Source organism: Chrysemys picta, chromosome 3, assembly GCF_011386835.1.
Source record: "Chrysemys picta bellii isolate R12L10 chromosome 3, ASM1138683v2, whole genome shotgun sequence".
Lineage (NCBI taxonomy): Eukaryota > Metazoa > Chordata > Testudines > Emydidae > Chrysemys > Chrysemys picta.
The window spans coordinates 61,566,478-61,581,324 of NC_088793.1; the positions used below are offsets into that span (position 1 = coordinate 61,566,478).

Genomic DNA, 14,847 nt, shown 5'->3' on the forward strand with positions numbered 1-14,847 from the left:
GTTAAATTCCATCTATAATTTAGTTTTTCAGAAGGAAATAAGGTTGGTAAAACCGGAGAACAATAGGAATGTTTCTATGATATTTTTTAAAGCTTCCACTGGATTTTTTTAAAAAACAATTTTGTTCCTGTAGTGTTTGCTATTCAGACACTGCAGAACTGTGCCTATGAATAAGATCCAGAAAGAGAACATGACAGTTTCACTTTTGTTTACAAACTGATTTAATTTCATTATCCAAATTGAGAGAATAAACCCACAATAAAAAGATAGTGAAATGTAAAATCGTTCATAATCTAAAATGTTTGTTTTAATATGGTAAAATAAACTTTAATGTGCCTATATCTTTCAGCTCCAGTGCTGCAGCTGTGCCTCAGTAGTCTGTAGTATAGACCGTTCCTATGTTGATGGAAGGGGTTTTTCTAGGGGTGTAGTTAATCTGCCTTTCTGAGAGGTGGTAGCTACGGTGATGGAAGAATTCTTCTGTTGACCAACCTGTGTTTACACTAGGGGTTATTTAATGGAACTGCGGCACTCAGGGCACAACATTTTTCACAACCCTGAATGGCATAGCTAGGTTGATGTAACTTTTAAGTGTAGACCAGACCTTAGTAGAAGTACAGTTCCTGCTTCATTATGAAATTTGTTATAAAATTGCAAAATCAGGAGGAAGACCCGAGGAAAAATGAAAAAATGAAGACACTGTTAATTGAGTTGGTAAACTTGTGTCAAAATTCAAAGTGTGAAGCTATATGGAATCAATGTGATTGTCATGGATTAAATCCATAGGATTGAACCAGAAGGCTATTTTAGACCTGTGTGGACTTGCATGTCCAATTCATATTAAATACATCATCATATCTCTTATAGTAACATCTCCAGCATGTCTAGAAAAAGCCACTTTATTTAAAATAAGTATAATTTCTATAATGTCAAACTGCTGTCATTTTCATTGTTTTGTAGTGATGTGATTTTACACCTTAATAAAAATGTATATATTAAGAGATATTAAGTTTGTATACGATGTTGAAATGTGGCAGCTTTGTGCTTGCATTCCTGTTTTAAATGCTACATTTCTTTGTGCCAGCTTGTAGTAAATACTGATAGCTGAGTCCTGAATACATGTGTTTATAACGAAGAACTGACAGACACTTCATTGTAGTTTGCAGTGTTGTTGTAGCCATGTTGGTCCCAGGATACTAAAGAAACAAAGTGGGTGAGGTAATATCTTCTATTGGACCAACCTGAAGAAAAACTCTGTGTAACTCGAGAGCTTGTCTCTTTCACCAACAGAAGTTGGTAGTTTAAAGATATTACCTCACCCACCTTGTCTCTCTAACTTAACTATATTGACAGTAGAGAATAGTATAGGGATATAATGAACATATGGAATAGAATTGCTATTGAATTAAAGGTCTGTTGAAGAAGTTGAATGTGCCTGTGTTATGTGGAAAGCTAAAAGGAGCTGGCATGATGGACTAAGCAGTCTTCTCCGGTTGTCAGGAGTTCTTAAATTTATAAATTTTTAATATCCAGATGAAGCTATAAATTCTTGGGCTTTTTCATTTGCAGTAGAATTACTTATCATATTTAACTATTAATGATTATGCATATAAATGTAATTTTTATGCACTTTACTTGACGTACATATTGTTCATCTAGTGTAACAAAACCCTCACCATACTGATAGAAATAATTGATCTAGACAAAGTGACTGACTTCTCAGTGGAGCAAACTTTTCCTGTTAGGAGCAGGAAAGGCGAGTGAACAGTGTGTCTATTTCAGGGCCCAATCCAAAATTATTGAAATTAATAGAAAAATTCCCATTGACTTCAGTTGCAGTGGGATTGAACCCTTAAACAGTAATTTGCTAAATAGCACCTTGGCATACCTGTACAGTTTTATTTAATATTGAATGAAAAGAGAAATTCTGTGCTATCTGTCATTTTCTAAAACAACATTTCACAAATGATCCTGCTGAACCTATTTTGCAAAAATGAAGTTAAATGAACAATTCAGTTTTGTTAAAGGCATAGTTTTATCTGATAGTGGATTATTTCATTTACTATAGTGGGAGTCTCTGTTTTTTTTTTTTTTTTTTTAGTTAATTGGTTGAAATCCAGAAAATTTGAACCAAGTGAAATTTATATGTTGAAATACACACCCAATAGCACTAAAGCAATAAATCTGGCAGGTCTGCAAATCTTGCTTATATCGGGTAGGGCGGTGGTTATTTGATTAAGTGGCAGCAGCTTTTTGAAGTAAAACTAAGCTACCTACTTTTATAGATTGCCTGGAGCTTGGTCTGTGCTCAAAAATTTTGATGCTCACAGGGTTAAATCAAGTACTTAGAAAACATGGGCGAACACAGTCTTATGAGTATTACAAGTATTGTTTATATTTATGTTATCTCTGAGCAAATCCTGCTCTTGACTGATAACTCAGAGCTCGGTCTCGCTCATCTGTCAACTGCTCTGACTCTACTTTGCTCTCAGGCTTGCATAGAGTTATTAAGGAAATATTTGTATGGACCCACATCTATTCACAACCTCCAGGATCCTGGCTAGTGCGAGTGCAGTCAAGTCAGTATAGTAGCCATTTTTAAGGAGAGATTGCATATTTGTGAGCAGCAAGTTCAGCCGCTCTAATCTTAAATTTACATGGAAATTTCAAAACATACCCAGCATTCAGATGACAGGGTACAAGGATTAAAAATATTAAAACAGGTATTTTAGTGATTGTAACACGCTTCATTTAGATGTCTCTATGTGGACAAGGAATTTAATAAGATACATGTATGCTTAGCTTTATGGTAACAACAAGGAGTCTGGTGGCACCTTAAAGACTAACATTTATTTGGGCATAAGCTTTCGTGGGTAAAAACCTCACTTCTTCGGATGCAATTTTAGCTTTATGGAGTCATTGAAAGTTACCATTTTTTCCCTAATAATATTTGCTGATCACTTTAAGCCTAACACTACTTCTGTACCCATGCAGGTGGGTTTAGTTACTGGAAGGTGTTCAGAGAGTTGAGTGATCCTCTAGTGTATTGTACGTTTCTGCTGCAGTGCTAATAGTGTTGTCTACGTGTCCCACAGGATGACGATGTTGTTGCATCTTCTGTTTTCTATTGCTTTTTCCTTTTGGTTTCTGGATTAACTGACGTCTGTCAGTCTCATTCTCCTCGCCCTCCCCCCATTTACATTTTCTAAAATTAGACCTGCCAGCTATGTATTGGTTTGTGGGAACACCTGCACATTGTATCATTCCTCTGCTGTCCTTAGCTGTTCTGTGCTGGGATCAAGCTATTTTTCTGAGACTAATATTCTTGTAAATTTCAATAACAGTGTGACGGCTTGCCCTGCCCTTCCGAGTGCCGCCTGATGTATTGGGGTACCACTGAGCCCACCTCTTCCACCAGCCTGGGCCCCCTCACCCTGTCCTGCTAAGCCAGGTCCTCAAGCCATCTCTAGCACACACACAGATAGGGACACACCCAGCTGCAGAAAGACACAGACACTGAAATCAGTACTGCATGGGAAGGCTTCAGCTAAGGAATTGCCCAGCACTCCAGTGCATTCCTGCCTGGGGAGTAAACCCAAAATTGTATTATCTTGCACTGCACCAAGAACTGTACTTGGATAATAGTTGATTCCTGAAACAGAACAGATTCTGACTTCCATTTTCACAGATGTATTGGGATCTGCAGCGTTAGCAGGAACAAAATGTAGTACAGTGGTTCTCAACCTGGGGTCCGGGCCCCCTGGAGGGCTGCGAACAGGTTTCAGGGAGACCGCCAAGCAGGGCCAGTGTTCGATTCACTGGGGCCCAAGGCAGTGAGCCGAAGCCCCACCATGTGGGGCTGAAGCCTAGGGTCTTGAACCCTGCCACCTGAGCCTCAAGCTGAAGCCTGAGGAACTTAGCTTTGCGGGACCCCCTGTGGTATGGGGCCTTGGGCCGTAGTCTTGCTTGCCCTAACACCGGCTCTGGCTTTTATATGCATAAAGTTGTTGCAACACAGCTGGGCCATTGGGTTTTTATAACATGTTGGGGGGGGGGGGCGGGAGTGGGGCTCAGAAAGAAAAAGGTTGAGAACCCTGATGTACTACACACTTTTTTTCACCATGGTAAGTAAATATTATGAATAAGAACAGGAGTACTTGTGGCACCTTAGAGACTAACAAATTTATTTGAGCATAAGCTTTCATGGGCTACAGCCCACTTCTTCGGATGCATAGAATGGAACATATATTGAGGAGATATATATACACATACAGAGAGCATGAAAAGGTGGGAGTTGTCTTACCAACTCTGAGAGGCCAATTAAGTAAGAGGAAAAAAAACTTTTGAAGTGATAAACAAGGTAGCCCAGTACAGACCGTTTGATAAGTGTGAGAATACTTACATGGGGAGATAGATTCAATGTTTGTGATGGCTCAGCCATTCCCGGTCTCTATTTAAGCCTAAGTTGATTGTATCTAGTTTGCATATCAATTCAAGCTCAGCAGTTTCTCGTTGGAGTCTGTTTTTGAAGCTTTTTTGTTGCAAAATTGCCACCCGCAGGTCTGTCATTGAATGACCAGATAGGTTAAAGTGTTCTCCTACTGGTTTTTGAATGTTATGATTCCTGATGGCAGATTTGTGTCCATTAATTCTTTTGCGTATTTGCGGTTTGGCCAATGTACATGGCAGAGGGGCATTATGAATAAGGTGACTATTTAGTCACAGAAGTCATGGCATTTACGGATTCCGTGACTTTACCAGACCTCTGAAGAATAGAGCTGTTGAGTAAGACGACAAATGGGCTAGAGGCAGGACTGTGTGCCCCTTCCCTGCTGGAATCAGGACCCTGCAGCCCCTGACCTGTGGTTTGTGGGGGGTGTGGAGGGACTGCAGCTGGGCTGTGCTCCCCTGTCCCGCGGCTGCAGCCAGAGCCGTGCAACCCAGCCCTGCAGCTTCCACTGGCTTCCTAAACTGTAGGCAGCTCCAGAGCTGGGGCTGCACACTCCCCGCTGTGTCCCAGCCCTGCAGCTTCAGCAAGAGGCTGTGCTTCCACTGGGGGCTGCAGCCAGGTTATCCAGGGATAGGTCATGGGCTCTGTGAATTTTTGTTTATTGCCCGTGACCTGTCCATAACTTTTACTAAAAATAACGGTGACAAAATCTTAGCCTTAATTATGAACAAACACCAAGAATAGAGCTGTTGAGTAAGACGACAATTTTTACTTAAGAGTTTTCAGAGTAGGGCTACACTTCAAGATTAAAAAAAAATATTCTGTGAAATTAATAAAAATACTCTGTTTTATCATTTTGCTTCTGTTGAAACTTGGCACACAGTGGTTGGCCTTCGATTTTTTATTTTACTAATAAGTTTTTCTTGTGTTGAGATATTGTCTCTGCAACTTTCAGACAGTATGGATAACCATACCATTAACATAATATTTTTCCCCAGAACCAATAAATTGGTTATGCAGAATGGGCATCTGTGGTAATGACTGATCAAAAGACAGACAAAAAATGAAGTGAAAAGTGAAGTTTCCATCTTTCTCCAGAATTAAAGCTGGCTTTTAAAAAACCTATTGTGAACTATTAAAAAAAAAAAAAAAAAAAAAAAAAAGAGTCCGGTGGCACCTTAAAGATTAACCAATTTATTTAGGCATAAGTTTTCATGGGTAAAAAAACCTACTTCTTCAGATCTATGGAGTGAAAATTACAGAAACAGGCATAAATATATATTGGCACATGAAGAGAAGAGAGTTACCTTACAAGTGGAGAACCAGTGTTGAAGGCCAATTAGGTCAGGGTGGCTGTGGTCCACTCACAATAATTGAAGAGGAGGTGTCAATACCAAGAGAGGGAAAATTGCTTTTGTAGTGATCCAGCCACACCCAGTCCGTATTCAAGCCCAAATTGATGGTGTTAAGTTTGCAAAGTTTAAATCAGCAGTATCTCTTTGAAGTCTGTTTTTGAAGGTTTTTTGTTGAAGAATGGTTACTTTTAAATCTGTTATTGAGTGTCTAGGGAGACTGAAGTATTCTCCTACTGGCTTTTGTATGTTACCATTCCTGATCCGCAGACGTGCACTAGCTGAATTTAGCCCTATTGGAAATCCATCAACTTCATGAAAAAACTCGCACAGATACAGATAGATATCATCTTCCTCTCCGATTGTAAACAGATGGACATCATACCAAATGGACTGAAGATAAAAAATCCATATCAATCGACATACTACACTGACTATGGTTAGAGATTGTGCCACACGCTCTCAAAGAAACTGAGGAACCACCTGATCAGCATCCTGTAATTTTCACTCCACGCATCTGAAGAAGTGGGTTTTTTACCCACAAAAACTTATGCCCAAATAAATCTGTTAGTCTTTAAGGTACCACCGGGACTCTCGTTGTTTTTGTGGATATAGGCAGATTAGAGAGACTGCCACCCCTCTGATATTGTGAACTATGAAGACAGAATTTTTTGAACTGAGTGGAAATTTATATAATTGTGTAAATCTGTCAAAAAGTTCATAACAAATGTCAGATGCATGTGGTTGGAATATTAGTAATCATTCCATGAGGAAAGCAGTTCATAGGAAAATTATGTACCATAGTGCATAAAAGGTTAGGGCTTGGTTCGGTTCCTTTGTTTTTATTGCATCAACATAGGTAATAGTTTAAAGATTTTTTTTTTTAAGGTTTGTATCTGATAATAAAAACAAATAGCTGCTGTAATGTGGGTGTAAAATACCGTATGACAGTTATCAGCTAGCATTGTACAGACACATCTAATAAAGGTCTCAAAACCTGAAATCTGATATTTCAGCTCTTCTTAAGTAAATATTTAATGAAAGTAGTCTAGATAACTGTAAGACTGAAAACATCTGAAGGGCAAAATATTTTCAGAAGCATGCAATATCATTTGTTGTCTTCTGTGGATATTAATGAATAAAAATCTTAGTTTTTGAAATTATATTCAATGTATGGAATATGTAATATTTAAACCTTTTAATAAATTGCACTAAAATTAAAACTGATGTGTTTTGAGTGTCTAATTTGTATAGATGGTTGTCCCACAAAATTATACAATATTGAAAACCATTTGAGCAATTTTCCCTCGACTTTTTATGCATGTTTCATCTTTTAGATTCAATACTTAATATTATAGTTGAGGAAGAATACTAGGAGCAACTGAGGTACAATTGGCTTGTTTGGTCTGCTGCTAGTTTCTAAAATACATGCTGAGATGCAGTAGAGAAGCAGAAATTATTGTGATTATATTTGAAAGGGCTCCAATATTGACCCAGAGAATGTAGACTAGTAAATCCTACATCCGTGTCTGTCAAATTGTTTAAAATAATTAAAAACAGAATAACAAAACATCTGGAAGATCCTGATATGATCAGGTCTAACCAACAGAGATTCTGCAAAATAAAATTGTCTCTAATCTGTTAGAATTCTTTGAATCTGTCAGTGGATAAGAGAGCATTTACTAAATTTATTTAGACTACCAAAAGGTCTTTAACAAGGTTCAACACAAGAGGCTAGTAAAGAAGTTAAGTAGTTATGGGGTGAGAGACAAAGTATTGTCATGGATTAAAAACTGGGTTGAAGACAGCAAGCAAAGAGTAGGATTAATTTGTAATTTTTCATCATTGTAAAAGGTTATGTATTAGGTCCCCATGTTTAATACAATTAAGCTTGGAATAATTTGATTAAAAACATTTTTTTGACATAACATCTGTATTTATTTCTAAGATTTTTTTGTATTTTTATCAATTTAAATTTTCACAGTTGCAGGAAATTTTGGGAGGATCAGTAGTGTGGGTCAGACAATTATTTAATGACAATAGACATTGAGATTCAAAGAGCTCAGGCTTTATAGCTGAGAAAACATATTGTTAACATTGAATGTCAAAATATACAAAGTAAAATCCTTAAATAAAACTTCAATAAATTCTCTAGCAGCAATTTTCTTACTTTGCCTATATTATCGATGGAAATATATATATATTTTGGTTTGTTGTGTGTATGGTGAAATTGATGTTTACTGACAGCGACTAAAAAATCTCATCCTTCCAAACCTAAATATATGAATGAACTAGAAGAGCGATGAGTAGTAGTAGCAAAATTTTCAGATGGCATAAAGTTATTTAAATTAGTCAGGATCAAATAGGAGTGTGGTGAACTTCAGACGCAACTAAACAAGCTAGGTGAATGGTTAGCATGATTGGGCAAATTAACTGTATCTGCTCAAGAAAGGGAGCTGGGCGTTGTGGAGAACTCAATAAAGACCTCTGCTTAATGTGCTGCTGTGGTCAAAAAAGCAAACAAGATGTTATGTTGCATAAGGAATGGGATGGTGACTGAAACAAAAATAATATTATGCTTTTATATACATCAACAATGCAGCCTCATCTGGAGACTGTACTTTGCTGCTCACCCTATCTTAAAGAGGATAATGCAGAATTAGAGGGGGTTCAGAGAAGGTGACAACGATCAAGGGCACGAAAATATCACATTTGAAGAGATTGAGAAGACTGGGATTGTTCACCTTAAAGTGGAGAGGAATAAGAGGGGTCATGGTAAAAATATATAAAATAGTGAATGGTGTAGAGAAGCTAGACTCAGTAACTTCTGTTCTCCCTTTCTGATAACAAAAGAGAAAAGGGACCTTGAGTGGAAATTAAAAGGTGGAAAACTCAAAAACTGACAAAAGAAAGTGATTTTGATATGTATAATTAAGCCATGGAACTTACTACCACAGAAAGTTGTTGATGTCAAGGTCTTAAGATTTAAAAAGGAATTGGCGATTTATATGGCCATCAAGAATATTCATTTGTTATAATTAACTATAACATTTTTTGGAAATGATATTAAACCTCCTGCTGCAGAGTTTAACCCAGTCTCTAATAGTTAGAGGTCAAGAGAAGATCTGTTTGAGGGCAGATTGTCCCACATCTGCCTAATGGAGGGTTGCTATTGAAGCATCTGGTATTGGTCTCTTTCCAGCAGTAGTAATTACTAGAGATTATTGTTGAGGATGCTGAACATTATTATAAAGAGAAGGGTGGTTGTACTTCAGGTGTGACACTTCCCTTGAAGAGCAGGCGTGCTGTCTGTCTGAACAGTATTCCATGTAAGGGACATCTGTGCTCCAGAGAGTGCTGCCTTGGCTTTCAATGCTTTTCTAAGTGCAGCTCAAGGTTGGTGACAGCAGGCATTTTTAGAAGCTATTTTCTCTGGTGTTTGCTAAAAGTCAGAGAATAATGAGCCAGGCCTATCTCTTCTCTCAGGGGCTGAGCAAGTATGATGCTGATGAATTCTTTAATGTCACTCTGTTTGCTGGTGGAGAGGGAGGAAAATGCAAGCTGTGAATTTGCCAAAATATGTGCATTCAGAATGGCAGACGTTGGGGTGGAAATGGTTTTCTAGTAAGTCTAATATAGACAAATGTGAGAGCAGTGAGCAGGCTCTTGGGAAAGGGAATTTATGGAGGATCTACATGGGGGTAGAGAAAGGAAATTTAGTGATGGAAGTAAACATTTAAGTGAGGCTGGGCTGGAGGAAGGAATTGGTTGGTTTCAAGCTCCGCTGTTAGCACTCTTCAAATTACTAAACCCAAATGGGAATTATTCCCTTCCCCCCCAGCACATCCATTATGCTCTGAAACATCAACTGTAAATTATTGGCCTACCCTAAGATTCAGGTGTCCATTAAAAGGCCGAATTGGAACCTGTTACAGGGCTTCAGTGCAGATTATCTAGTAATACTACACTTAAATTGAGATCCTTATGGCCTGGTGTGGTCTCTCTACCCTGGGTAAAAGGGCTGGAGAGGAATAAAACCCTGTGTTTGGCTGGGGGGGAGGATACCCCCAGTGCAGGCACTGTAAAAGACAGCTTTGACGCTGTCCTCTGAGGACCTCCTTGCAAACCCTGGCATAGGGGGGCATACCAGGAAAAGTGTTGGGATGGGGATACAGCATTGTGGAGGTCCTGGGCAGTGCTGCAAACCACAGGACATCCTAAGGAGATTAGCATAATTTAGACAGACGCTCAGGATTGTCTAAATAATTCTGGGGGCCTCTAAGAAGCAAAGCACACAATTTCATCCTTGGAGTTTATAAAAGAACTCTGTTTGCAAGAGGTGGATTGATTCTCTGGGGTGAAGAAGCAGCAATGTAAACTGTTTGTCTCCCCAAGTCCCTTACAATGAGCCTGCTTGCCCTTTCAGATAGCATTTTGTGGCTGTCTGTCCAGTCCCAACTGTGTGTAAATCAGTTGTCTTTTGTGTAATAGGCAGGGAAGCTCATTTTGAAGTTGGAGGAGGGGAAGGGATGCAGAATCTGAAGAGGAAGGGAGGAGATGAGAGTCCAGGAAATGGCACATCATAATAAAGTAGATCTAGTAATTTTCCTTATTACATTCCTTCTTGTAGTGAAAACATGTCTGATGAAAAATCCTCCCTTCAAATATATTTTTAAAATTTTTTAAAAAATATTAATTGAAGACTCTAACAACAATAAGCCACACCTGGGTAGTTATGGTTATTAGAGCACTTCCTGGGTGGTTCAAGTTACATACTTGAAGTATGCACCTAGTACATCTGTAACGACTTATTGCCATGTGTTTTATTGGCATTACCACAGGGAGACGTTTGTATATAATTCTCTAGGAGAGAGAGAGAGAGAGAGAGAGGGACGGCAGAAACTTCAGAGTTTAAACTTGTAAATTTGATTCCTTACAGTAAATACTTCTGCATTGGAAAAGGATTGTCAATCAGCACAGGTTGGTAGGCATGTAACTGAATTAACTGCTTTATAGTAGCTGTTGGGTGTTTATGAAGTTCATACAGGTAGATTCACCCAAGGTTCAGATTGAGCTGCCAGTTGGTAGCACAGTTTTCTAGTTCGTCATTTTCACGTAACAAAAATAAATGTTTCTAGCCCTTTTAAAGGAGAACTGATGCACCTGTGTTTTTTGACAAACTAAAACTTTCTTCCTCTCCAGATCATAACAGACTTCATTAGCTTGCAAGATGTGCTGTAAGACCCATCTTTTCTCCCTTGCCTGTGAGGAGAAGGGTATAGGGTATGCCTGGTGGCGCTGGTGAGAGACTGGTGATTTGTGGGGTGGGTCCATTAATTTCTGTTGTTTATGTTGTTACTGGCTTATTGAATTTGATTGAGAGGGGAGGGTGGAACTGATGTGTTTGTTAGCTTCAGTGTATTTTTTAAAAAAGATTGTACAGGGCACTTAGAGTAGTAACTGGGTGCTCTTTTTATTGTTTATAAATATCCAGATAAAGCAATAACTTTGGAAAGTAAAAAAGGGGAAATTCACATCTTAATCGGGGCATTAACTCTGAAACTTCCTGTTAACTTTGTTAATAGTGTTAATTCTCACCATTCATGTTAGCCGAAACAAACAGCTGCTTTGGGATTGTGGGTGAAGCTTGGGCTTCCCCAAATCCAATGTTGGATGTGCTCTTTTTCTAATCGTAATCTGTTTCTTTTAAATAACCTTGCACTTTCTGTAAAAATGATTGGAAATTATCTTCAGCCCTGCTTATAGTTTAATTTAAGAGGACGAGAGGTGTAGCCTGTTTAATTTATTTAGCATGGGAAGGCTGTTGGAAAGGGTGGAACCAAGGTGAAGAGAGGGTGGAGGCTCCAATAACATGGTATAATGGGGACACTGACTCATTTATTAGCCATCTGTTTCTCTGTATGGTTCTGTTTATGCTCCAGTTTAATGGACCATGAGTTACTTTTAGAATTGATGGACTTGATACACACTTTATATTTCTTTTACATTTTGTAAGGAAAATGTGCATATGTATGTAATTTTTATGTTTTGTGTAGTTAATCATAAGTACATGCAAAAGAATATTCTCCTAGCCTTTGTTTTTTTTTTTAAAAAAAGGGGGACTTAAATACAGAAGGACAAAGTGAATCACACCACCACGCAGGTTAGAGTATATTTTATAGGTACTACATTTCTGAGTAATGTGTCCTCAAAATCAAGGTATGGTAGTTCAGTATGTATGTGTTCTCAATGAGACCAAGGATACCCTCATTGCAAGTAGTTTAGTGAGAACTAGAAAGAGAAAAATAAGAAGTAAAAATACAGGGTAGAGGAGCCATACCAGCCAGAGAGAGCTGTCCATGAAAAGTAGTATAGGTTTGCTGGCATGTATCCAGCCAAGGATGGGTGGAAGGGTGGTGTGAGTCAGAGGGTAAGCTGTATCTTTGCTGTCTCTGAGGCACCCCTTCCAGGTGACAGGCCTATACTTGCACTTCTTTCAGAGTGGAATCCCTCAATTCACCCCACATTTGACCAGACCACAGCACCCCCTGTTCTCCAACCATTTTACCTCAGCAGGTCCAACAGAGTTTGGACTCTGCTATAGATATCTCTCTGGGAGCTTGTGAGTAGTATGAAGTTGCAGTGACAGAGAATAGCTTCCTCAAAACATGGTATGATTAATATTTTATAGCAGTATAACCAAGTGAGAGGTAAGGTTAACATAACAAAATCTTAAATGCATATTGTCTTACCAAAACTGTCATGGGAAGGCTAAGTTTAAGTAGATCCCACTGGACTTAGGCACCACCCACCCCCTTCAAGGGGTTGGGAAAGACAGGCTGCCCTGCTGCAACCTCTGCCTCTCTTGCGGTCTGATCTCTCTAGTCTGTTAGTCACTCCCTGAGGTCACAGGCATTTATCCATTTAAAAGTTCCTTTGTTCAAGGGTTCCCACCTTAAGGCTCACCCAGGTTTCAAGCAGGGCTCCTGGTCAAATGCAACACTCCAGGTGGGTTGGAGGCAAACTTTCAGCTGTGACTTCCTTTTATTGTCTATTAGAGCTCCTTTGGGTTTCATAGATCCAGCTACACCACAAGACTCAAACAAAATAGAGATATACGGTTTTCTTAAAATTAAATAAAGATCTGTCCCCCAGTCTTCGCAGAGGGGTAACCAGCGTTGTGATAATCATGGTGTGCTGTGGATCTGTTAGGATATGATCTCCTAGGACTCTTTAGTGATATAAAGGGATGGAAAACATAATTTAAAAGCTTTTAGTTTTCTGGTTCTCATGAAGAATATTTAGTTTATTAAAACCTTTAAAAAATCCCTCGAAATCCAAACCCTACCTGCAGCAGAGGTTGTGGGTTTCCCCCTCTCCTCTCCCCCCCCCACCCCCCCAAGAGGGAGAAGTGCCAGAGACTCCATGAAGTCCACTAGGGACTTTGTTGTTGCTATTGATTTTACATGGAAGGTGCTCAGATATTACAGAGATACCCAGGAGTATAAAACCCTAAAATAGATACATTTTTTTAAAACCACCATCTCCAAGAAAGAGTTTGATTAAACTGGCCATTTTTAGCAATTGTCCTGGTTATCATGATTGCAGTGTTTGCTGCTTGTTTACTTCCAAAAAACCATTTCCCTTGAGGAGAAGAATGCTAACTGAGTGCATCACCTACATGTATTTGGAACAGAGAAGATCCGTGCTGGAATTAGTGCAAAATTAAGAACCTGTCTCTAGAATAAGTTACTATTGGATTTACCGATATTTACTAAAGTTCATGGGTATTGAACACTTCTTATAAACATTTGACATGAGGAGGCCTGTTATATAAAGTCCAAAAAAGTGCCTGAGAGTTTAATGGATGGCCTTGAATTGGATTGAATTGGTGCAGAAGGCCATAAAACCAAAATGGATACTTTAAAAAGTATGTAATGAAATCTCCAGAATCTTTTCTTTGATGGTTATTAAACCAGGGTTGGGATTTTGAGTTCATTAGTAACTCTCAGATATGGGAAGGAGCAAAGAGACTTACCATAAGTTAGTTTGGAAGGTCCAGGGGAAGGATCTTCAGACTTCAGAGTTAGTAACAATACATTTTTAAGATGGAGGGATTTCCAGGTCTAGTCAGTCAGAACATGCTGGAGTTGGTATAATGAGTTGAAGGTGCTGTTCCTGAGATCACAGAAGGTGTTAGAATAAAAAAAGTATAAGAAGATTTAAGTTTCTTTGAAGCTTGATTAAGAATTATTTGGCTTTATCCTCCTCTCCAAAGGATTGAGTAACTGGATAATAGGTTTAAATGTGCCAAATAACAAAACACATGGATCCTGCGGCAATTGATCTAAGTGATCTAATTAAATTGGGAAGAAAGATTTTTTTCCTCTCACTTGTGTCACCTGGGAAAATACTAATGATATGTAACAGGTAGAGTTAAATTGGGTTGTGACTGTCTTTGGGGGAGGGTGGTGGGGAGGTTATGAATAGTGAAATGTGATTTTAAAAACAAGTGCTATGCCAAGTTAACTTCTCTGCGGTGCATCAGGTGCTCCAACCTCCCCTTCCCCAAACATATCATTGACCTCTGAGAAATCCAATGGCTGATTTATTTTATTGATGTTAGAAGAAGAGCCTCTGTTGCAACATTCCTAGATTGTATTTCTGGACATCTAGGGCAGGAGTGGATAGAACTGGTGCAGCCTAACATAGCATTTTCTGATTGCTTTAGGAGAAGGCTATGTTGATTACAAAGCTGTGTTGGCCACATCTTAGAAGTCCACATCAAGTACCCCACTCCTACATGAAACACTACATGTGATTTATCCCCAACCCTCCCTTCTCCACCAGATGGCCCTAAGAAAGGGTAGTAATTTATCTAGTCTAAAACCCCTGATGTATTTTACAAAGGAGTCTCTTTTGCGTTTATTTGTGTCAGGAAGTCCTGTTTCCTAAATATGGGGAAAAATACATATGCAGTTGCTTAAGAGGTAGTAGTAGGTGCATGTGCTTTGCTAAATACACATTTTAAAACTTTTTTTTAAC

At 38.8% G+C, this 14,847-nt stretch overlaps 1 protein-coding gene across 12 annotated transcripts in view; it reads left to right on the forward strand.

The window, feature by feature from the left end:
* Window positions 1-14,847, forward strand: part of MYO6 (myosin VI) — a 168,041-nt gene that overhangs the window by 2,257 nt on the left and 150,937 nt on the right. Inside the window, exons 1-2 of one of the 12 annotated variants that reach the window (XM_065588046.1) lie at window positions 11,005-11,126; window positions 11,920-11,965. The exons of the other annotated variants lie outside the window; for them this stretch is intronic. The gene's annotated coding sequence lies outside the window, so the exon portion shown is untranslated. Of the gene's footprint in view, window positions 1-11,004; window positions 11,127-11,919; window positions 11,966-14,847 lie in introns of those variants that run through there. 12 annotated transcript variants of the gene reach the window in all.